The sequence below is a fragment of the Macaca thibetana genome, chromosome 11, assembly GCF_024542745.1.
Source record: "Macaca thibetana thibetana isolate TM-01 chromosome 11, ASM2454274v1, whole genome shotgun sequence".
NCBI lineage: Eukaryota > Metazoa > Chordata > Mammalia > Primates > Cercopithecidae > Macaca > Macaca thibetana.
Window position 1 is genome coordinate 27,345,592 of NC_065588.1, and position 22,875 is coordinate 27,368,466.

General features: G+C 39.9%; 1 protein-coding gene across 1 annotated transcript in view; it reads left to right on the forward strand.

Moving 5' to 3' along the window:
* Positions 1 to 3,300: 3,300 nt before the first annotated feature.
* The window catches only part of STK38L (serine/threonine kinase 38 like), a 105,864-nt gene continuing 86,289 nt past the window's right edge, over positions 3,301 to 22,875 (forward strand). Inside the window, exons 1-2 of the mRNA XM_050746720.1 lie at positions 3,301 to 3,395; positions 4,481 to 4,566. The gene's annotated coding sequence lies outside the window, so the exon portion shown is untranslated. The remainder of the gene's footprint in view (positions 3,396 to 4,480; positions 4,567 to 22,875) is intronic.

The window sequence follows — 22,875 nt, forward strand, 5'->3', positions numbered from 1 at the left end:
CTCAAGTATCCTTCCACCTCGTCCTCCCAAAGTGTTGGAATTACAGGCATGAACCACCATGTCTGGCCTTCTCTCTTCAACCAACAGTCTCCTTTTCTTTTCTTTCTTTATTCTTATCTCAAAAATAATTAGAAGCAGGGCCAGACACAATGGTTTATACTACCTCTAATCCCAGTGTTTTGGGAGGCTGAGGCAGGAGGATTGCCTCATGCTAGGAGTTTGAAATCAACTGAGCAAAATAGTGAGACCATCTCTCGTTACAAAAAATAAAAAATTAGCTAGGTGTAGTGGTGCATACCTGTAATCCTAGCTACTCAGGAGGCCAAGGTGGGAGGATCACTTCAACCCAGGAGTTTGAGGTTACAGTGAGCTATGATCAGGCCACTGCACGCCAGCTTGTGTGACAGAGTGAGACCCTGTCTCAATAATAATAATGATAATAATAATAATTAGAATCACAAGAAATAGAAGTGGCTCAGTGTTTAACTAGATCATAATTAAACATACTTGCTATTATTAATGTACAAAAATACTAATGAACCATATTTGTTAAACATAAGTACGACAACCTCTAAAATGCATACATTAGGGAGAACTGACCTCAGGGTATTTTGGGGCCCAGTGTTCTGGGCCCCATAATCACATCGCATCATCTCATTGGCTATTTGAGAGGATTGAATGAGTTAGAAATCTATAAAGTATGGAGCGCAGTGCCTGGCGTGCGGAAGCCTGGTGTTTGTGTTGCTATTAATTTACATTTGTGGGCCGGGCATGGTGGCTCATGCCTGTAATCCCAGAACTTTGGGAGGCCTAGGTGGGCAGATCACCTGAGGTCAGGAGTTCGAGACTAGCCTGGCCAACACAGTGAAACCCCATATCTACTAAAAATACAAAAATTAACTGGACTCAGCGGTGCGCACCTGTAGTCCCAGCTTCTTGGGAGGCTGAGGCTGGAGAATGGCTTGAACCTGGATGGTGGAGGTTGCAGTGAGCCGAGATGGCGCCACTGCACTCCAGCCTGGGCAACAGAGCAAGACTGTATCTCAAAAAAAAAAAAAAAAAAAATTACATTTGTGTAGCATTTTGCAGTAACTATCTTATTTGAATTTACAACATCCTGTGAAGAAAGTAAGACAAGTCATATTACCCTCTTTACAAATAAAGTTTTTCAGTACACTGTCTACAATTCAAATTTTCTTATTTCTAGTTCAAAACCTTTCTACTGCCCCATGCATGGGGAGCTGCCTGGTTTTTAATTCGTTAGGAATAAAATTTACAAATAGTGGACTGTCTACAATTTAAATTTTCTTATTTCTGGTTCAAATCCCTTTCTCCTACCCCATGCATGGGTAGCTGCCTGGCTTCTCTTGTTCAGTAATTTAAAGGTTGAGTGTCTCACCTTCTCACTGGGAACTCTCAGATGACAACAAAGTAAAAATTTGGAATTCTCTTACTCTAATAGAAAAATAACCTCTTAGCTTGAATTATACATAGTATAGGGCTTTGCAGTTTTCTAGACAAATCAGTGTGTATTATACAATTCGTAAATATACGCTTTTTGTTTTGTATGAATTTTTTTTCACATACTGATTGTTTTATTTCTCATGAGTCAAAACCTTACGGGAGAAGGAATAAACAGGTAAACTGGATGTCACTCCCAATCCCTTTGTGGCAGGAGGTTGATTTATCCCATTCAGCTGCATAGGTGGGTATTACCATCCTCCTTTTCTTCTTAAGCACATCTTTTATCTTTATATAGATAAAATGTATATAATATGTGTTAAAAATATACATATATAAAAGGCATATGTATGTATTGTGTGCTTTTATATATATATACACACACACACACACACACATACATGTTAATAAATAGTTGGTAACCTGCTCTGTACATTGCTCTATAACCTGCTATATTTGCTTAACAACATATCATGAACATTTTCTTACGTCCTGTGAATTCGGAAGAGGACATAAGAAAATGCCCTGTGAACTTGACATATCAAAGCTTAAACAAGTAAGGGAGTTATGTGTTGCACAAATAAGAAATCCAGAGGTAAGCAGTCAAGGCTGGTATGATCCCTTCACAGTGCCTCCCAGGACTCAGGCTCCCTCCATGTTCCTACTCTGCTATCATAGCACATGGTCTTAGACCTTGTGCTTGTTACCTCATTGTCACAAGATGGCTGCTCTACCCCTCAAAACGCATCTGTATTCCAGCTAAAAAAAAGAAGGGAAAACGCAAAGAGCAAAACAGCATATGTCAGCTGAGAAAGCTTTCGAGGAAAGAACTTTCCTAGCATCCCATCCAACAACTTCCACTTACATCTCACTGGCCAGAATGGTGTCATCTGCCTGCCAAAGTCACCGGAGAAGCTGGGTATCACCAGTTGTGTTTTCCAGGAAGCAGATGCTTGAGATGGAATTGGGTGTGCAAAAGGTTTAATGGGGAGTAACATCTGTGAAAGAAGGAAGCAGGATTGGGCAGGGGAGCCATCGTTCCCTGATACAGACCTGACAAAGACTCTATCAGCCCACCGTGCAGCTCCAAAGCAAAGGCTGCCTGCTGGGGGAGTCCTATGTCGGGTACAAATGGGCAGGCCTTCATACTACCATCTTGCTTAGTTGTTGGCTGGGGGCTGCCCCGAGAAACGCATGACCTCAGCTTGAAAGCTGCCAGGAGTTAATAACTGGAGGCCGTCAGCTAACCATGCTCCTCACAGTGGGTACCAAGTCCTTTCTCCAAGCAAGGAGATCTCTATAAATGCCACCCTGGGAAATAGAGTTTGTAAGTTAGGCACATTGCCGCCCCACAGAAACTTGGAGTTGTTAGTAAGGAAGAAGAAAGGGTGTTAAGTGGGCCACTGTTGTATCTGACACCCTTTGTTAAGCTTCCTATTCAGGAGACAAGAACAGTCTTGCCAGAGAAAGAGGACTGTTTGTTGAACAAGCTTCTATTAGTAGTTGTGCCCCATGGTGGAAGGATGTCAAGAAACAGAAGTCATCTGCATTAGAGAACAGCACCCGGGTTTTCCATCTTCCTGTGGCATCAAGTTGTTTCTTTTGTTGGGTAATCTGAAAAGAAATGGGGCTAGCTCACAAGTCAGTGAGGGACAGTGGTGGAAATAAGTGAACAAGAGTGTCGCTCTTTGTCCTTCCTCCTAAATTTTGTACATCTCTGTAGTCACTGGCATAATTAAGGTTTTTCCCTTTGGGTGTATGAAGACTTGGCTCATTGATACTTGGTTGGTAAACTGGGGAGAGACCAGTTATTCAATCCTCTCTCCTGACAGTGAATAATGCAGAGGCTCTTTGGATGGTGCAAAGTCTCATTCAAAATCAGAATTCTCCAAGGAAAACTGAAATGAGCGGAGCAAGCAATTTAGGAGCTACAGGTTTGGTCATTTAGGATGTTTATTGTTCTCTATTTTGCTGAAGTAGTTTCCTGTAATCTGAATGTTACTGATGCTATTGAGAAAAATTCCCTGTCTCTAGCAGCACGGAAATGCATTCAGCTTTCTACAGATACAGTCAAGAGTAATTATGAAGTTTAGAAAAGATACCCTGAATCGCTCCCTGTGCTGATATCTGGGCCTTTACTTTCTTCATGGAGCTGGCTGGTTGATTAATTCTGAAAAAGTCAGCGGTGTGCGTACAAATAAAGCCTTGAAATATGGAAATAAGACATAATAGAGAATACATTTGGGTTTCAGCTAATCTTAAAATACTGGTGAATAATTTATTATTCTAAATACTCTGCTTAATGTCTAACCGATGATTGCTATTTACCAGTAATTAGACCCTCCATTTCAGCTCCTTTTCTTACAGACAGGAATAGTATGATCAGTTTTAAATTGGTAGGGAGGAATTAAAGGCTTTTCAATAATGTTTTTAATTTTTAAAAAGACATATTTACTGTAGAAAATAGAGAAAAGTACCAGAATGATGAAAAGTATCCCTAATTTCAACAACTAGAAGTAATCAACATTGTAAAGTATATTATTTCACTCTTTCATAACATGTATATTATGTTTTAAACAGATAAAATGTATATAATATGCATAAAATGTATATAAAAAGATATGTGTGTGTGTGTGTGTGTGTGTGTACATAATCCCAAGATCAATTGGGATCATGATCTGCATACTGTTGTTATGCCTAACAAGATACCTTGAACATTTTTTCATGTCGCTGAGTTTTCCTCTGTAATACTTTTCAAAGGCCACATAATGTTCTGTTGAATCCACGTACCAGTTTATTCAAGAAATCCCTTATTATTAAACATTTCAATTCTTTCTAGAATTGAGACAAAGTCTCACTGTCACCTAGGCTGGAGTGCAGTGGCGCGATCATGGCTCACTGCAGCCTCAACCTCCCTGGCTCAAGTGATGCTCCCACGTCAGCCTCCTGAGTAGCTGGGACTACAGGCATGTGCCACCAAGCTTGACTAATTTTAATTTTTTTTTTTTTTTCACTGCAGGGGTCTCCCTGTGTTGCCTGGCTGGCCTTGAAGTCCTAGGCCCAAGTGATCCACCCATCTCAGCCTCCTAAAAGCTGGGATTATAGGTATGAACCACCATGTTCAGCCAATTTTTATTATTATACATAATTCTGTGAGGAATAACTGCATAACTCTCTAACATTTCTGATTATTTCTTAAGGGTAAATATTCATAGACGAGGATGAACATTGTATTTTGGTATCACTTGTTTCTGCCTGCCCAGAATTTCTCATTTTCACATGATAGAACTGACCTCCTACCTCACTCTCTCATTGCCTTTTAGTATCTGCCTCTCCCACAACTGGTGAAATGTTTCATCACACGGCTGGGACTGATCAGAGTGCCCTGTCTCCTACCACTCCAGGCACAGTGACGGGTCCAGGAGTGCGCATATGATCTGAGTAGGGCCAATAAGAGGGAATTTTTCTAGGTCTGATAATAACTCTTGGATGAAAACATCTCTTTCCTTCTGAAATTACCAAAAACCATTTAAGGTTGGGACTGATGAGGTCCCTCTTGATGCCAACATGGAAGAAAGCAGAGCTGAATAATGAAGTGATAAAGGGGAATTCCTACTGACAACTTTTTTTTTTGGAGACAAAGTCTCACTCTGTCACCTAGGCTGGAGTGCAGTGACGTGTTCATGGTTCACTGCAGCCTCAAACTCGGGTTCAAGTCACTCTCCTGCTTCAGCCTCCCAGTGGCTGTGACTAAGGTGTGCACGACTACCCTGGCTAATTTATTTTTATTTTTGTAGAGATAGGGTTTCACAATTTGGCCCCAGCTCATCTGGAACTCCTGGCCTCAAGCGATCCTCCTGCCTTAGGCTTCCAAAGTGCTGGGATTACAGGTGTCAGCCACTGCGCCCAGCCTGATGCCATGATTTCAGTTCCTGGTCTCGGCCATGACCGAAGCAAGGTGCTTCCCTAGACTTGTCCAATTATTTGACCTAATAAATTCCCCTGTTTATTTAAACTAATCTGAACTGGCTTTCTGTCTTTGGCAATCAAGGCTCTTGATTAATATAACTATTGTTAAGGTTTTGATATGTATTTCCATATTACCTCCCAGAACTACATTGCCAAATACACTTGTGGAATGTGGAATTTTAAATTAATGTTAATATTGCTGCAATGTGTCAGTGTAGAACTACAGTATGAGTCAATCTATCTCTTTTTTTCATATTTCCATACCCTCTTGACTAAAGCAAAACATCTTAAACAAATCATCACACTCAAGTAAGTAAAGGTGGAGATTGGGATGAATAGAGATCAAGCTAGGTTTATATTATGCCCAGACATCAGGCTGAGTACGAGCCCTTGCTGTCAGGGATGGGGAAATAGGTCCATGTACCCTGCAGCAAGTTACATAGTGGGTCTCTAATACCTTTACTTTCTTCCCACATGCAGAAGTGAAAGTTAAGAGAAGTCTGACGAAGGAGTCAGTTCCAAGAAAGGAGTTAAATTATTCAAGAGTAAGTTGTCAACTTCAAGTCAGTGAGCCAAGGCAGAGTAGTTCATAAAGAAACTGTGACTAGACTAGGTGGGACTCAGTTTCTGAGACAGATTTCTGAGCCAGGCCTGTGGGCAGCTGTACGAGGAGATGGGTTGGAGAGGGGTGATTTTAAAAGGATGCTAAATAACACTGGCAAAACCAAATCAACTCCACACACCAGTGAGATGAATTGGAAAACAGTGTTCATTACTCCAGTTTTTCTATCAACTTGTGTAGTTGTGGAGATGAAAATTGGTTCCAGTAACACTGAGGTAGACACTATTCTTTTTTCTCTCTCTCTCTTTTTTTTTTTTTTTTTAATGGAGACAGAGTCTCGCTCTGTTGCCCAGGCTGGAATGCAGTGATGAAATCTCTGCAACCTCTGCAACCTCTGCCTCCCAGGTTGAAGCGATTCTCGTGCCTCAGCCTCCTGAGGAGCTGGGACTACAGACACACACCACCACGCCTGGCTAATTTTTGTATTTTTAGTAGAGATGGAGTTTCAGCATGTTGGCCAGGCTGGTCTCAAACTCCTGACCTCAAGTGATTCATCCGCCTCGGCCTCCTAAATTGTTGGCATTAGAGGCGTGAGCCACCACGCCTGGCAGCAGTATTCTTTTTTTTTTTTTTTTTGAGACGGAGTCTCACTCTGTCCCCCTTGCTGGAGTGCAGTGGCCGGATCTCAGCTCACTGCAAGCTCCGCCTCCCGGGTTCAGGCCATTCTCCTGCCTCAGCCTCCCGAGTAGCTGGGACTACAGGCGCCCACCACCTCGCCCGGCTAGTTTTTTTGTATTTTTTAGTAGAGACAGGGTTTCACTGTGTTAGCCAGGATGGTCTCGATCTCCTGACCTTGTGATCCACCCGTCTCGGCCTCCCAAAGTGCTGGGATTACAGGCTTGAGCCACCGCGCCCGGCCGAGCAGTATTCTTTTAACTAAAATTTGTGGGAGGTTATTCATTTGGACTGGGCCTCTACAGATCAAACCAAAATGGAGTCACTCATGCTAAAGTTTCATGTCACCAAACAGAAACTAAGTCGTCTACCTTCCAAGAAACTAAGGAGGGGTGGGAGAGAAAGAGGGAAAGACAGTGTAGCCAAATCCCCTAACAAGGCCAGTTTTAGCTGACATGATAAAGGAGTCCCCCCTGCTTTAACATGACAAGGAAAGTAACTTTGAAATAACCAATTCACTTTTTGTTCCTTATTTCAGCTTTTTTTTTTTTTAAACCCCTTTTCTGCCTATAAAGCCCACCTCTTCTGCTTAGCTCATCAGATCACCTATTCTAAATTTTTTATTTTATTTGTTGATTTTGGGTAGAGATGAGGGTCTCTCTATGTTACCCAGGCTGTTCTCAAACTCCTGGGATCAAATGATCCTCCTGCCTTGGCCTCCCAAAGTGTTGGGATTACAGGCATGAGCCATGGTGCCCAGCCACCTTTTCTAAAATTTTCTGGGAGATAGTACCCTGATCCATTCATCACAAATAAAAGCCAATTAGATCACCTAACTAAATTTGTTGTAATTTTGTCTTTTGACAGTTCTCAAAAGGAAATGAAAACAACACTTTATTAGCAGCAGTGCATCTAAGATGGATAGTTTTGAGATGCACCTGTGCACTCTTGGTCAGTTGAAACTTCTGAGTCAACAGTAGTTGGCCTAGTACTGTTTCCTGAGAATGAGTGGTTTAACTCACCCTTTCATATACCTCTCAAAATGATTTCTTATTCTTAAAATTACGAATAAACAAAACTGAAGAGAGATGAGCTTCAGAAAAATGGGAACCGATCATTAAACTTTTATTTAGCACATTTCCTGTTCTTCAGCTAGTAGAAGTGGATTATTTTTAAAATATGTTTCTACTTAGACTTTTTATTGATAAAAACTAATACATTTCTCCATATCCTGACCAAATCAATGTTGAATACACATTCGTAGGATACTGCTTGTAGGGGCTGCTTGACTTGGCCCAGGCCTGCTGGGTGGTTGGAAGTGAAGGGTAGGATAAATCAGCAAAGATCTCCCCACCCTCCAGCCCCAGACTGCTTAACTGAAGAGACTTTGGAGACCAGTTGGGTAGCCAGGATTGAAAAAGAACAAACTTGAGGACCAGACAGTTCAGAGTTAGAAATTTTGGAGGCATTGTCCAGAGCCCTGAGAATGAGAGAAGATCTCCAACTATCCACGGTTGTCTGGGCAAGGAAAACATCGTGGAGAGGGAGGTGGGAAACAATAGCTGAGAATCAGGCAAAAATATCTGGAAAATGGGTAATTATCTTATTCACCACTATCTCTCCTTTCCACTGGCCACCCTTCCAGGTATCTTGTGATCTGAATTCCAGCTCTGCTCAGTTCATCCTGGGGAAATTAGAGGAAAAATGGTCTCTGTCCACAAACCCCTTTCCCCTACCTCTGCTGCTTCAGTGACAATAACTGAAAGAAAAAATTGGTGTAACAAAACTTTAAAATTTGTATATTTAGAAAATCTGAAAGAATCAACAAGTAAAATTCCTGGAACTAGTTCAGGATATGGTTAACATCCAAAAGTCAATTGCAGCCAAGTGCAGTGGCTCATGCCTATAATCCTAGCAATTTAGGAGGCTGAGGTGGTAAACTGCTTTAGCCCAGGAGTTCGAGACCAGCCTGGGCAACATGGTGAAACCATGTATCTACAAAAAATAGAAAAATTAGCCAGGCATTGTAGCATGTGCCTGTAGTCTCAGCTGCTTGGGAGGTTGAGGTGGGAGGATCACTTGAGCCTGGGAGGTCAAGGCTGCAGTGAGCCATGACCACGCCACTGTGCTTCAGCCTGGGTGATAGACTAAGATCCTGTCTCAAAAAAAGAAAAAAAAAAAAAGTCAATTGCTTTCTTATGTACCAGCAATGAACAAATGAAATTTGAAATAAAAACCAGAATACCATTTACATCAGCATTCCCCAAAATGAAATTGGTAGAAATCTAATAATACATGCAGAAGTTCTATATAATGAAGAGTATAAACCTCTGATAAGAGAACTTTAAAAAGATCTAAATGAGTGGAAAGATATTCCATGTTCATGGACAGGAAGACTTACCTGGTCAAGATGTCAGTTCTTCCCAACTTGATCTATAGATTTAATGCATTCTCAATCAAAAGCCCAGCAATATGTTTTGTGAACATGAACAAACCGATTTTAAAGTTTATAGGAAGGGAAAAAGACCCAAAATAGCCAACACAATATTGAAGAAGAAGAACAAAATCAGATAACCAACACTATACCGTAACAAAGACAGTGTGATAGTGGTGAAAAAATAGACAAATAGATCAATGGAACAGAATAGAGAAGCCAGAAATAACTTACATAAATATAATAAACTGATCTTTGACAAAGTAAACAAGGCAATGAAATAGAGAAAAAGATAAACTTTTCAACAAATGGTGCTGGAAAAATGGAATATCCAAATGGAAAACAAAAACTGAATCTAGACAGAGACTTTACACCTTTCACAAAAATTAATTCAGAATGGATCATAGACCTATACGTAAAATGTAAAACTATTAAAGTCTCCTAGATAATAACCCTGGAAAAAAATCTAGATGACCTTGGGTGTGGCAATGACTTTTAAAATACAATACTAAAGTCATGATCCATGAAATAAGAAGTTGGTAAGCTGGACTTCATTAAAATTTAAAACTTCCGCTCTGCAAGAGAATGAGAAGATAAGCCACAGATGGAAGAAAACATTTACAAATGACATATCTGATAAAGGACTGTTATCTTCAAAGAACTCTTAAAACTCAACAATTAAAAAATGAACAACTTGATTAAAAAATGGGCAAAAACCTTAACAGAGACCTCACCAAAGAACATACAGAGATGATAAGTATATGAAAAGATGCTCAATGTAATATCATATGCCATTAGAAAAATGCAAACTACTAAATGCAAAGTGGCTGCACCACTTTGCAAGACAGTGTGGCAGTTTTTTTACAAAATCAAACATACTCTTACCGTATGATCCAGCAGTTACCTTCCTTGGAATTTACCTAAATAAGTTGAAAAGTTATGTCCACACAAAAGCCTGTACATGACTATTTACAGCACCTTTACTCATAAATGCCAAGACTTGGAAACAACAACGATGTTCTTCAGTGCATAAATGGATACATAAACTGTGGGACATCCAAACAATAGAATATTATTCATTGCTAAAAGAAATGAGCTATTAAGGCATTAAAATACATGGAGGAACCTTAAATCCATGTCACTGAGTGAAAAAAAAAGCCAGTTTGAAAGGCTACATACTGTATGGTCCAACTATAGGACATTCTGGAAAAATACAAAACTTTTGGAAACAGTAAAACAATCAGTGTTTGCCAGGGGTTAGCAGGGAGGTAGGGATGACTAGGTAGAACACATAATATTTTCAGGGCAGTGAAACTGTTTTGTATAATATTATAATAGTGGACACATGTCATCATACATTTTTCAAAACCCATTGAGTGAACAGCACCAAGAGTGAAGCTTAGTGTAAACTGTGGACTTTTAGTGATAATGATGTGTCAATGTAGGCTCATCGATTATAACAAAGATGTCATTCTGGTGCTAGATGTTGATAGTGGGCGAGGCTGTGTGTGGGGAAGTAGGGGATATCTGGGAACTCTCCGTACTTTCCGTTCAATTTTGCTGTGAACCTAAAACTGCTCTAAAAAATGAAGCCTATTAAAAATGTATTAGCTAAAAAAAAAAAAAAAAAAGGTATAAGTGATGAGTCAGTGAAAGGCAGATAAAAGCATTGAGTAGCAAATGCTCATTTTCATCAATACTGCTCCATTAAGAAGAGTTTGCTTTCTTCTCTGGCATCTTCCATTCCCCACTCTGTTCCTACTTCCACCCTTTTAAGCATTCAGTCACTTTGTAGTCCCCATGTGTTTATTTTGTCAAAGTCTGATCTTATATTAGTATTTGCATATTTTACGATGGATACACTTTACACCCTAGACCATAGACTACCCATGCTGATAGTCCAGAGTGATGGGCTTACTCCTAGGTGAGAACAGTTCTCTGTATCTGGTTCCTACCTGTTTGCTCCCAAACTTTCCTGTCCCCTCTCCTTTTATTCTGTCCCCAGCTCCCAGGTACTCTGGATCTAGAATCCTTGCCTTGGACCCACAGTAGAATGGACATGCTGGGCTAGACTGCCTTGGCCTGGCCATTGCCAGTTTTAAGCCTCCAAGTTTCTTTTGCCCTTGGCAACTCCCAGACATATAAGCCTGGCCTTTTTGGTGGGAATGGGGGTTCAAGAGAGACATCTAGAGCTTCTTTTTTCCTTATCAGTTACACTCCACTTCAGAGGGCTAGACCAACTCCCAGCGCAAGTTGCTTCTGGAAGGTTTCTCAGTGAACATGTCATAGGTTACAGGTGTTTATGAGACAAAGATGGCTTTAACAGATGTTAAACCATTTAGAAACTTAAAAAAAAATTATAGCATTTGAAATTATTTTTGTATTTTTATAGGTAATAATCATACAAAGAAAATATCATATTTTCTTTTTCTTTTTTTTTTTTTTTGAGACAGAGTTTTGCTCTTGTTGCCCAGGCTGGAGTGCAATGGCATGATCTGGGCTCACTGCAACCTCTACCTCCCAGGTTCAAGTGATTCTCCTGCTTCAGCCTCCCAAGTAGCTAGTATTACAGGTGCCTGCCACTACTCCCAGCTAATTTTTTGTATTTTTTAGTAGAGATGGGGTTTCACCATATTGGCCAGGCTGGTCTCGAACTCCTGACCTCTGGTGATCCACCCACCTTGACCTCCCAAAGTGCTGGGATTACAGGCCTGAGCTGTATATTTTCTCCAAGTCTTATATAGTTTCTCCCAAATGCCTTTTAGGTTTCAAATGGAGTAAGATGAACTGAATTACTTCCTGGATGTCAGTACACTTGAGTTTAATCTCAGTTACTCAATAGATGGTGACTGAGGTTATTCATGACTTAATTCCTTCAGATCTTCCTCGTGTATAGGAATAAGGGAGAAGGACCAGATTAACATCTGGTCAAGTCTTCTCCAGCCTTAAAATTTTATGATTTCTATATGTTAAATGCAAATACAGACGGTGACTGATCCAGCCCAGTTTCCTCATATATCATGTTTCTCTCAAAGTGAAACCTAAAATCTTGAAAAAGCTTCCTATAAAAGGCCACACTTCAGATTTCATCAACTCGTAAAGCAGACTGTCTGTGGCTCAGAAATTCTCATCTTGAAGTGGGGCAAGTCCTCACTTGTACACATGTTCTTTCCACTCAAATGCAGACACTGTTCTTGTGGAAAGAGTAGAGGAGGTCAGCCAGCCAGAGGCCCCATTCCGAGGGGATTGAAAGGTCTCCCAAGGCAACCACTCCCAAAGGCGGGTTGAGTTTCTGTGAGCTGTTTCCTGCCTGAACAAACAGCCCCTCCCAAGCCCTCAAGGCTGAACTGGTTCAGGGACCACGCTTTGGGATTCTAGTCTATTGCAGTGGCCAGTGAGTTTTGAACAAAAATAAATGTGAAAAACATAGTCCTTGGGGTTTGACCCATTGACAGATCCAGAAACAACATGGCTTTTTTTTTTTTCTTTTCAGTCTGGTAATAAATAACTTGAACCTGTGCCAAACCCGGAATGTATTCCCTGGTCTATCCTGGTTCAAACGTGTCAGTGTGAGATAGACAGGAATAGGACAGGCCATAGGGAAACAGGAGCCAAGACTATTTGTTAAAGTCTGGTCCTTGGCCAAAACATGAGGTTGTTTGCCTAGAGTCCTCCTAGTTAGTTCCCTGTGGAACTAGCTTCTCACCTCCTTTTCTGATGCTTTCTACTCTTTTGGCAAACCAGCCCCTTCCCCTATCTCAGCTACCTAACAAGGATGCCCTATGTTCAGATAAGGATCAAGGTTGGAAAGGGTTTGATTAATTCAAACAAGTCTGCAGCAAATGAGAATTTAAGATGTAATTCCTCTCAAGAGAACTCTTTATTCACAGAGAATTCTAAAATATTGTAAATCCTTCAACAAAATCTGTAATAATGGAACTTCATACCTGTAGGACAGAGAAATTTGGATGGAACACTCTTCTATTGCCCTCGAATCATACCATGCTTTGTAATTTAAAGAAATATGAATTTAATGCCAACCATGTGCGGACACCGTTTTTTTGTTTTGTTGTTTGAGACAAGGTCTCACTCTGTCACCCAGGCTGGACTGCAACTTCCACCTCCTGGCCCCAAGCTATTCTCTTACCTCAGCCTCCTGAGTATCTGGGACTATAGCTGTGTGCTACCATGCCCAGCTAATTTTTAAATTTTTTATATAGTTAGGGTTTTACCATGTTGCCCAGGCTGGCCTTGAACTCCTGGGCTCAAGCAATCCTCCTGTCTAGGCTTCCCAAATTGCTGGGATTACAATTATGAGCCACTGTACCCTGCTGACACTGTTTTAACCATACATTACAAAGATTAACCTATTTACTCCTTAAAGCCATATGAGGTAGGTACTTTTATCACCCCATTTTACAGGAAACGGAAGAACAGAGAAGTTAAGTATCTTTCCCAAGGTCACACAGTTAATGAAAGGCAAAGCTGGGATTCAAATTCACAGAGTCTGCTTCCAGAGGCCATGCTCCTAACTACTGTGCTATTCCGCTAGCTCTGTTTCATGCTTCTTCACTCCCATCCTCCTACATTCATATATAGACACTTCAGGGTGGATCTTTTAGAAGTAGATCATTTTGGCCAGCATGGTGGCTCATGCCTGTAATCCCAGCACTTTGGGAGGCCAAGGTGGGTGGATCACCTGAGGTCGGGAGTTCGAGACCAGCCTAACCAACATGGAGAAACTCCGTCTCTACTGAAAATACAAAATTAGCTGAGTGTGGTGGCAGGTGCCTGTAATCCCAGCTACTCAGGAGGCTGAGGCAATAGAATCACTTGAATCCAGGAGGCAGAGGTTGCAGTGAGCCAAGATCGTGCCACTGCACTCCAGCCTGGGCAACAAGAGTAAAACTCCATCTCAAAAAAAAAAAAAAAAAAAAAGTAGATCATTTTATTTCACTTGGACCTATTGCTGGATCATAAAATAAAATCTTGACTTCATGTACACAAATAGTAGATTTGGTGAGTCTAGATTGATTGATTGACTGATATAATAAAATTAAAATTTTATTTTTTTTGAGACAGAGTCTAGCTCTGTTGCCCAGGCCGGAGTGCAATGGTGCAATCTCAGTTCACTGCAACCTCCACCTCCTGGGTTCAAGTGATTCTGGTGCCTCAGTCTCCCGAGTAGCTGGGATTACAAGTGTGTGCCACTACACCAGGCTAATTTTTTTGTATTTTTAGTAGAGGCGGAGTTTCACCATGTTGGCCAGGCTGGTCTTGAACTCCCAGCCTCAAGTTATCCACCCACGTTGGCCTCCCTAAGTGTTGAGATTACAGGCGTGAGTCATTGTTCCTGGCCTAAAATGTTTTTAAATTCAAACTAATATATGTGCTATGAAAAAAATTAAAGACTCAAGGACTTATAATAATAATTAAGAATCCTGTGCCCCTCACTTTTCTTCTCTGGACCTCTCTCCAGAGGTCAGAACTTGTAATTCTGATGGTTACCTGCACTTCTGTAAATAATACGCTTATACTTACATTTTTGATTGACTGATCAACTTCAGACATTGTCTACTGACTTCCTGCTATGATCATGGAGAATTTAGTTCCCTTCCAAAACTATACTCACCTTTCTCCTCTCTTGCCAATATATTTAACTAAACATTTTTAGTTCTTCGGTTGCTTACTTTTGAAATTTTAAATAATTAAACCTCTATTTCTTGTCCATTAACCTTATGGATAAGATCTCCCAACTCCCTATTTTGTTAATGCCTCATCCTTCTTCTTAACTTTTATGCAAACATAATGAAATATATTTTACTTTTATGAAAGATTGATCCTAAAAGTTAAAAGTCAGTGAACACTGCTTATATTATTGTTTTCAATGGAGAGCCATGTAATGTGCTAAGATTATATCGATTTTCTTGTACAACCCTTTTTCCCTCGAGTTTCGAATGGTCTTCCATTTTTTTCCTTCTATTGTTTGCCCTGATCCTTAACACTTTCTATCATTTCAATCATACTTCTAGCTCATTAAGGCCCCCTTTTCCCATATTCTTCCATTATCCTGCTCACTTTATGCTCTCGCTCAAAACTCTCCAATGACGTCTTGTCCCAGCCAACACAGTAGAGAATGGCCCTGCTTATTCCTCAGAGATCATCTCCTACCACACTTATTTCACTCCCAACATTCCTGCAGCAGTTACTTTCTTCTCACTCTTCAAACACACAAAGCTCATTTCTACAGCTGGGCCTCACACTTTCTGTTTCCTCTTCCTGGAATACATTTCTCCCAGAGTTTCCTATGGCCCAGTTAGTTCCTCATTTCACTCAGGCCTCAGCCCAAGTGTCATCCCTCAGAGAGACTTTGCTTGTCCACTCCACCTGCACCAGCATGCTTCTTTCCCTGCTTTATTTTCCATCATGGCATTTATCAATACCTACGATTTGCTCACACACGTATTTGTTTACATTTTTTCTATGTCCCTCATTGGAAGGCAAGCATGATGGTGTCTCTCTTCTCTCTTACTTGCTGTTGTAGCTCCAGCACCCAGAAGACCGCCTAGCATGTAGCAAGTGCACAATAAATACTTGCTGAATAAATGAAGGAGTTTCTCTCTTAAACTTGCTAAATAGAATGCTATCCTGGCACTTCCCTTCATTGCTTTCCTCGATAGGACCCATGGACTTCCATTTCTCCATTTTGCCAGAGAATATATTCAAATGACTTTCTAAGGAAGGATGCATTGGGAATAAAATTTCCAAATCCTTACATATTTGACAACATCTGTATTCTGCCTCAACCTAATTGATAGTTTGCCTGGCCATAGGCTTCTGGGTTGAAACTCATTTCTCTTTGAATTCTGGCAGCTACTCTGACGTTCATTCCTTTGATGGTGATGGGTGTGTGTGTGTGTGTGTGTGTGTGTGTGTGTGTTTGACCTTCCTTTCTAGAAGCTTTTAGGGTTTTATCTTTATGCATTCTCAGTAATATACCTAGGATTTTTCTTTCTTTCCTCCCTCCCTTTCTTTCCTTCTCTCTCTCCTTTTCTTCCTTCACTCATCCTGCTCTGCAATCAAAGGGCTTTTTCAACTTGAAGACAGTTTGTTTTTTCATTTAGCTTTTCTATTATTTTGCTCTTCTTTCTTTCTGAAATGCTCTGTAGCCACTTTGGACTTTCTGAAATTTTCTTTCCCTCTTCTCCTCTCCTCTCCTCTCCTCTCTCCTCCCCTCCCCTCTCCTCTCCTCTCCTCTCCCCTCCTCTCCTTCCCTCTCCCTCTCCCCCTCTCTCCCTCCCTCCCTCCCTCTCTCTTTCTCTCTTCTTTCTTCTTTCTCTTAAAGTGAAGACAAGTCCCTCCCTCCCTCCTCCCTCCCTTCCTTCTTTCCTTCCCTCCTTCCTTCCTTCCTTTTCTCATGCAAATTTATTAGGAAAGTAAAGGAATAAAAGAATGGCTACTCCATAGAGTAGCCCCAAGGGCTGCTGGTTGCCCATTTTTATGTTTATTTCTTGATGATATGCTAAACAGGGGTGGATTACTCATGCCTCCCCTTTTCAGACCATATAGGGTAACTTCCTAATGTTTCCATGGCACTTGTAAACTGTCATGGCACTGGTGGGAGTGTAACAGTGAGGACGACAAGAGGTGGCCATATTGGTTTTGGTGGGTTTTGGCTGGTTTCTTTACTGCAACTTGTTTTATCAGCAAGGTCTTTATGACCTGTATCTTGTGCTATCTCCTGTCTCATCCTGTGACTTAGAATGCCTTAACCATCTGGGAATGCAGCCCAGTAGGTCTCAGCCTCCTTTTACCCAGCCCCTATTCAAGATGGAGTTGCTCTGGTTTAAAGACTTCTGACATTTACCCTCTCCCTTTTCTTTTCTTTTCTTTCTTTCTTTTTTTTTTTTTGAGACGGAGTCTCACTCTGTGGCCCAGGTTGGAGGCCAGTGGTGCAACCTCAGCTCACTGCAACCTCTGCTCCATGGTTCAAGCAATTCTCCCGCCTCAGCCTCCCGAGTAACTGGGATTACAGGCACCTGCCACCACATCCGGCTAATTTTTGTATTTTTAGTAGAGATAGGGTTTTGCCATGTAGGCCAGGCTGGTCTCAAACTCCTGACCTCAGGTGATCCACCCACGTCGGCCTCCCAAAGTGCTGGGATTACAGCATAAGCCATCCTGCCCAGCTCCCCACTCCTTTTTCTAAGAGAGCCCTTAATCCTAAGGGTTGCAGAGGAACGAAGATTAATCTTCTCTAACTTCTTCAGGCTGAATAGATGTGATGATATTCCTGTGTAACTATTAGGGTCTCTCGTATTCAAAGTAGAGAGGAACTCGGTCAGAAAACGTCAGTATGGTGAGGGTCATTCATGACTCTTGAGTTCTGACAAAAGGTAATATCTGGAAGATTAATAAGTATTTCAGTGTAAGAAAATGTTAAGTAAGCTTATTCTGCATTTCCACACAAAGAGTACAACAGCAATATATTCCACAAGAGTAAACCAAAATAAGTAAAATTATCCCAAGTAAACTAAGTGAGAAGGCTCTCCATGAACTGGGCAACTGTTGGAACCAAGCTGATATGGGGTCACTAGCTGATTCCAATGTGCCCAGAATTAGAATACTGATCCAGATTTTTACATTACCCATCCTTCTTGTTTCTTCCGAGCAGCAGTCAGAGATCACTTGTTGGTTCACAGGAATAAGCAGCATTAGCCTAAATTGCAGAGACAAACTTAAAAACAACTGATGAGACTAGAATTTAATAACAAGTGTCCATAGTTCTTGAAACAGTATTTCTCTCTCCAGTTTCCCATTTTTACTAAAGACAAATCATGGTAAGACTGATTTGCTTTATTATACTTGGCCTATTATTTGTACAAAGTACAGCAATAATTATTAGTTTCCACATAAGCTCTTTTTAAATTGACTTTGATGGAACTCTGTTTCATAGAAGGAATCTTAGATAAGACAGTTTTAGAACTGAGCCCTGCCATGGGTTTGTACCCTCAAATACCTATGAGTTGAGTAAATTCCTCTCCTCTTAATGTGAATGATCCCTTATTTCTTAACTTTCTCACCTATTTTTCACTTTTGCAAGATTTCCTTATATTACTTTCCAAGATTTTACATATTTTTTGTCAGTTGTATTTTCAAATTCCAAGAGTAAGATTTGTTTTCTGATTTTTCCTTTTCCAAAGCATATATTCCTATTTTAGGAATACAGTGTATGTTGATCTGCTAGGGCTTCCATAACAAAGTTTCACAGACTGGGTGGGCACAACAGACACTTATTTTCTCACAATTCCAGAGGCTAGAAATCTGAGATCAAGGTGTCAGAAGGGCTGGTGTCTTCCAAGGCCTCTCCCTTAGTTCATAGATAGCCGTCTTCTCCCTGTGTCTTTACATCATCTTTTCTCTGTACATGGCTATGTTCTAATCTCTTCTTATAAAGACAGTAGTAAAATTGGATAAGGGCCCATTTTTACTTAATTACCTCTTTTTTTTTTCCCTGCCAAATTAAAACAAATTGTGGGTACATAGTAGGTGTATGTATTGATGGGTTATGTGAGATATTTTGATACAGGCATCACATCAGATAAATGGATATCCATCACCTCAAGCATTTATCCTTTGTATTTCAAACAACTCAATTATATTCTCTTGTTATTTTTAAATGTACAGTTAAATTATTATTGACTATAATCACCCTGTTTTGCTATCAAATATAGTTCTTATTCATTCTATTTTTTGTACCCATTAACAATCACTATTTTCCCCTCACCATCCCCCTGCCCCAACTACCTTTCTTAGCCTCTGGTAACCCTCTACTCTCTATCTCCATGAGTTCAATTGTTTTAATTTTTTAGCTTCCCCAAATAGGTGAGAATATGTGCTGTTTGTCTTTCTGTGCCTGGATTATTTCACTTAATGTAATGATCTCCAGTTCTATCCATGTTGTTGCAAATGACAGGATCTCATTCTTTTTTATGGCTGAATAGTACTCCATTGTGTATATGCATCACATTTTCTTTGTCCATTCATCTGTTGATGGACACTTAGGCTGCCTCCAAATCTTGGCTATTGTGAACAGTGCTGCAACAATCATGGGAGTGCAGATATCTCTTCGATATTTCTTTTGGGCACATACCTAAAATTACCTCTTTAAAGACCCTGCCTCCAAGTACTGTCACATTCTAAGTACTGGGAGTTGGAATTTCAGCTTATGAATTTGGGGGGGACATGATTCCACCCATAACACAGTGTCATCTCAATTTCTCTGAAATTGATATATATATAAAATATATATATAAAGATATATATATATAAAACACTATATATACTTTATATATATAGCTATATAAAACACTATATATACTTTATATATAAAGATATATAAAACATATATAAAGATATATATATAAAAGATATATATATATATATATATATCTTTAAAAAGTTCCAACCTATTCCATGCATTAGTTGTTGTCTCCAGGATCACCTTATTTATTTATTTATTTATTTATTTATTTATTTATCTTGAATTCTCTCTTTAATATTATGGACTTTCATGAAAAGGCCCATTATCTATTCATATTTAAGAATGGGATAAGGGGAAATTTAATTGTGAATATGGATGGGATTTCCAGACTTTACTGGCAGACTTGACTTCTGGATCCAGCCAATACACTGGTTGGCCCCCAGATTGCTGAATGAAAGGGGAAGCACTATGGAAGTCTAACACATACGCTTGCTGCTCTTGTTCTCTTTCTATTAAAAAAAAAAAAATCCTCCACTTTGTGACCAAGAAGTAGGGTTGCCAGATTTAGGGGGGGAAAAATGGCCAACCAGTTCAATTTGAATTTCAGACAAAAAAGAAACCATTATATATTAATAGTACTGTATGTTCCATGCAATACTTAGGGACACCCTTAACACTAAAAAACAATTCATTGTGTATATGAAATTCAAACGGAACTGAACATCTTGTATTTCATCTGACCACCTTACCACCGCGAGGGGGACATGGATCGCAGATAAGGGCCTGGCTACCTGACATTCTACCAAACATGTGGAAGAGGCGAGTAGGAAAAAAGTGATAGTTCCATTTACAGACCTTCAAATAATCATGGATTTTCATTTCACTTTCTAGCCCATGAAAATAGAACTCTAAAGAGTTTTGGCCATCTGGTCTACTCCCTCTCAGGCCATAATCCCTCTGCATATGTGATATTATATATATATATGGTATTTGTCCCCAGAGTTTATTATTCCTCACAACATCTCTGAGAATTCTGTTGATGTGTTTTTTGATATTTTATGTTTTTCCTAATGAACCTTTCCATTATGAAGTTTCAAGCCCTGAAATTTAATAACTTATTTCTTAGTGTTATGAATTTTAAGACTGGGCTCACAAGAAGTTGAGAACAACACATAATTTTATTTTGTATCACTATTTACATATTCATTTCTTTAAAAAAATTAAAAATTTAGGTGGAAAATGAAAAAGCCCATGTAAATTTCATAAGTCTCACTAAGAGAGTGTGAGTTTAAGTTTACAAGTGAGCTGACCAGTCTATAACTTTAGTTGTTTTAGAGACAGGGTCTCACTCTGTCATCCAGGCTGGAGCACAGTGGCACGAACATAGATCTCTATAACCTTGAATTCCTGGGCTCAAGTGATCCTCCACATCAGCCTCCTGAGTAGCTGGGACTATAGGTGCACAGTACCATGCCCGGCTATTTTTAAGAAAATTTATATAGAGAGAGACAGGGTCTCACTATGTTGCTGGGCTGGTCTTAACTCCTGACCTCAAACAATCCTCCTGCCTCAGCCTCCCAAAGTGCTGGGATTACAGATGTGAGCCACCATGCCTGGCTCTTACAGTATATAGTTAATATTTATTAATTTAACTTAAAATAAAAACAGAAGGTATATTTAGGGTAACCAAATATTCTGGTTTGTCTGGAATTGAGGGAATTTCCAGGACACAGGATTTTCTGTGCTAAAACTAACAAAGTCACAGACAAACTGGGAGGATTTGTTCACCCTATGTATACTGGAAATATATAAATAAGTAAATAATGGGCTTAGGCCTAATCCTCATGCTCAAATTGTTTTCTAATGTATTTTATATCCCATATAAGACATATACATTATTTGCATACATCTATCAACTATCCTTTTAATTTTTCTTTAGTTGAATCAATCTTTAAAATGAGAATATTCAATGTGCTCACAGGTGTGTTGAATTGCTAAATTAATGCTTATAAATAGCTTTGGGATCCTTTGATGAAAACGTCAAGTGATTGTAAAGGTTTATAGCAATATTATTTCACACTGAAGGATGCAGCAGGATTCAAAGCCTCTTACTGATTGAACATAGATTATTTAGATACTGTAATCCCCATGGAAGTTCACTAACAATACTTCCATCATAAGGAACTAGTACGCAACAAATTGTTCTTTTAAAAAAAAATCAGAGAGAATGTAAGTGAAACCAGCCTTTGGACCTAAATAACAAAATGCATAGGCAGGAAGGAGGTAGCTGTACAAGTCTAAAAAAAGTGAAGCCACCTGGATCTTGTAAAAAGCTATAAGAAAGGGCCCTTTTAGAAAACAACATCTATTCTCCTTGTAGGCATTCCAGGTAAACACATTTTTTCTGTGCAGCACAATTAGTCCTAGTTACTGAAAATGTCATGTTCCTCTCCACTGACAGACACCGAAGTTTTTTCATGGGGCAAAACTGGGAATATTTGAGATAAAATTAAATAATACTGCTTAAGCAGAACATCTTACCTTTTTATACTTAAATGCTGCTGTATTTCTTAAGAGCAAGGAGATTCTCTTATACCACAGAACGATGATCAAAACCAGAAAATTTATGTTAACATTATCTAACTTACAGATCTTAATCATATTTCGCCAGTTGTCTCAACAATGTCTTTTCTGTCAAATAATAGTTAAAAAAAAAAAAAAATTTGGTCAAGGGTCTAATTGGGAATTACACATTGCATTTAGTTGTACTATGGCTTTAATCTTTTAAAATTGGGAACAGTGTTTTGGTTGATCTTTGCTTTTCATGACATTTGCATTTTGAACAGTACAGGTCAATTAATTTGTCAAATATCCACTTTGTTTCTTCATGATTAGATTGAGGGTAAGCAGGGTAATATAGAAGTGATGTGACCTTAGTACAGCACACCAGGAGGCAGAATGGGACATTCTTAAGGAGTAGTTTCATTTTTATTTTTTATTTTTTGAGGCAGGGTCCCCTGTCACCTAGGCTGAAGTGCAGTGGTGCCATCGCAGCTCACTGCAGCCTGGACCTCCTGGGCTCAAGCAGTTCTTCCACCTCAGCCTCCCAAGTAATTGGGACTACAGGTGCATGGCACCACTATAATTTTTACTTTTTTTTGTAGAGCTGTGGTCTCTGTATGTTGCCCAGGCTCGTCTCGAACTCCTGGGCTCAGGTGATCCTCCCACTTCAGCCTCTCAAAGTGTTGAGATTACAAGCATGAGTCACCACACCCAGGCTGGAGCAGCTTTTATGACTGTTTTATTGGCATCTGCAATATAACAAACTGAAGATAGAGGAAGCAGCTTTCAGTGGGCTGGTAGCAGATGCTGTGGTGCACCACCAAAATCCACCTTCTAGGATTGCAGCTGTCATTACTACAGCCGCCGGAACTGCTGGCTTTTCAGAGTCCCCAGCCGAGTCTTTCTCTAGTTACTGCCCTCGCCAGGTGGGCTTTATCTCCCACATCC